Below are 3,437 nucleotides of genomic sequence, written 5' to 3'. Positions count from 1 at the left end.
AGGAGAAATCCCCACTCACATATCAGAAACTGACAGGTACTGGATAGAACCCCACTCACATACCAGAAACTGACAGGTACAGGACAAACCCCCACTCACATACCAGAAACTGACAGGTACAGGACAAAACCCCACTCACATACCAGAAACTGACAGGTACAGGACAAAACCCCACTCACATACCAGAAACTGACAGGTACAGGACAAAACCCGAATCACATACCAGAAACTGACTGGTCCAGGACAAACCCCACTCACATACCAGAAACTGACAGGTACAGGACAAAACGCCACTCACATACCAGAAACTGACAGGTACAGGACAAACCCCCACTCACACACCACAAACCTGACAGGTACTGGACAAAACCCCACTCACATACCAGAAACTGACAGGTACAGGACAAAACCGCACTCACATATCAGAAACTGACAGGTTCTGGATAGAACCCCACTCACATACCAGGAACTGACAGGTACAGGATAGAACCCCAGTCATCTGCTAGAAACTGACAGGTACAGGACAAAACCCCACTCACATACCAGAAACTGACAGGTACAGGACAAAACCTCACTCACATACCAAAACTGACAGGTACAAGAGAAATCCCCACTCACATATCAGAAACTGACAGGTACTGGATAGAACCCCACTCACATACCAGGAACTGACAGTACAGGATAGAACCCCACTCACATACCAGAAACTGACAGGTACAGGACAAAACCTCACTCACAGACCAGAAACTGACAGGGACAGGAGAAATCCCCACTCACATATCAGAAACTGACAGGTACTGGATAGAACCCACTCACATACCAGAACTGACAGGTACAGGATGGAACCCCACTCACATACCAGAAACTGACGGGTACAGGACAAAACCTCACTCACATACCAGAAACTGACAGGGACAGGAGAAATCCCCACTCACATATCAGAAACTGACAGGTACTGGATAGAAACCCACTCACATACCAGGAACTGACAGGTACTGGATGAACCCCACTCACATACCAGGAACTGACAGGTACAGGATAAACCCCACTCACATACCAGAAACTGACAGGTACAGGACAAAACCCCACTCACACACCAGAAACTGACAGGTACAGGACAAAACCCCACTCACATACCAGAAACTGACAGGTACAGGACAAAACTCCACTCACGTACCAGAAACTCAAGGTACAGGATAAAACACCACTCACATACAGTAACTGACAGGTACATGACAAAGCCCCACTCACATACCAGAAACTGACAGGTACAGGCAAAACCCCACTGACATACCAGAAACTGACAGGTACAGGGCAAAACCCCACTCACATACCAGAAACTGACAGGTACAGGACAAAACCCCACTCACATACCATAAATGACAGGAATAGGACAAAACCCCACTACATACCAGAAACTGATAGATACAGGACAAAACCCCACATTCACACCATAAACTGACAGGTACAGGACGAAACCGCACTCACATACCAGAACTGACAGGTACAGGACAAAACCTCACATTCATACCATAAACTGACAGGTACAGGACAAAACCGCACTCACATACCAGAAACTGATAGGCACAGTATAAAACCCCACTCACATATCAGAAATTGAAAGGGACAGGCTAAACCCCACTCATATACAGTACCAGAAACTGACGGGGACAGATTAAACCCCACAACCACTTAAAATTCACACTATTATACCAGAAACCGACAGGTACAGTATTAAACCCACACTCACATACCAGAAGCTGACAGGTACAGGACAAAACCCCACTCACATACCAGAAACTGACAGGTACAGGACAAAACCCCACTCACATACCAGAAACTGACAGGTACAGGACAAAACCCCACTCACATACCAGAAACTGACAGGTACAGGACAAAACCCCACTCACATACCAGAAACTGACAGCACAGGTCAAAACCCCACTCACATAGCAGAAACTGACAGGTACAGGACAAAACCCCACTCACACACCAGAAACTGACAGGTACAGGACAAAACCTCAGTCACATACCAGAAACTGACAGGTACAGGACAAAACCCCACTCACATACCAGAAACTGACAGGTACAGGACAAAACCCCACTCACATACCAGAAACTGACAGGGACAGGACAACACCCCACTCACATACCGGAAACTGACAGGTACAGGACAAAACCCCACTCACATACCAGAAACTGACAGGTACAGGACAAAACCCCACTCACATACCAGAAACTGAAAGGTACAGGACAAAACCCCACTCACGTACCAGAAACTGACAGGTCCAGGACAAAACACCACTCACATACCAGAAACTGACAGGTACAGGACAAAACTCCACTCACATACCAGAAACTGACAGGTACAGGACAAAACCCCACTCACATACCAGAAACTGACAGGTACAGGACAAAACCCCAGTCACATACCAGAAACTGACAGGTACTGGACAAAACTCCACTCACATACCGGAAACTGACAGGTACAGGACAAAACCCCACTCACATACCAGAAACTGACAGGTACAGGACAAAACCCCACTCACATACCAGAAACTGACAGGTACAGGACAAAACCCCACTCACATACCAGAAACTGACAGGCACAGGTCAAAACCCCACTCACATAGCAGAAACTGACAGGTACAGGACAAAACCGCACTCACACACGAGAAACTGACAGGTACAGGACAAAACCTCAGTCACATACCAGAAACTGACAGGTACAGGACAAAACCCCACTCACATGCCAGAAACTGACAGGTACAGGACAAAACCCCACTCACATACCGGAAACTGACAGGTACAGGACAAAACTCCACTCACATACCAGAAACTGACAGGTACAGGACAAAACCCCACTCACATACCAGAAACTGACAGGTACAGGACAAAACCCCAGTCACATGCCAGAAACTGACAGGTACTGGACAAAACTCCACTGACATACCAGAAACTGACAGGTTCAGGACAAAACCGCACTCACATACCAGAAACTGACAGGTACAGGACAAAACCCCACATTCATACCATAAACTGACAGGTACAGGACAAATCCCCACTCAGACACCAGAAACTAACAGTTACTGGACAAAACCCCATCAACATACCAGAAACTGACAGGTACAGGACAAAACCCCACTCACACACCAGAAACTGACAGGTAAAGGACAAAACCCCAGTCACATACCAGAAACTGACAGGTACAGGACAAAACCCCACTCACATACCAGAAACTGACAGGTACAGGACAAAACCCCACTCACATACCGGAAACTGACAGGTACAGGACAAAACCCCACTCACATACCATAAACTGACAGGAATAGGACAAAACCCCACTCACATACCAGAAACTGATAGATACAGGACAAAACCCCACTCACATACCAGAAACTGACAGGTACAGGACAAAACCCCACACACATACCATA

Source organism: Somniosus microcephalus, chromosome 7 (assembly GCF_052327205.1).
Source record: "Somniosus microcephalus isolate GS21.2 chromosome 7, FLI_Smic_1.0, whole genome shotgun sequence".
In the NCBI taxonomy this organism is placed as follows: Eukaryota; Metazoa; Chordata; class Chondrichthyes; order Squaliformes; family Somniosidae; genus Somniosus; species Somniosus microcephalus.
The sequence above is the reverse complement of the archived record's forward strand: the minus strand, read 5'-3'. Positions refer to the sequence as shown.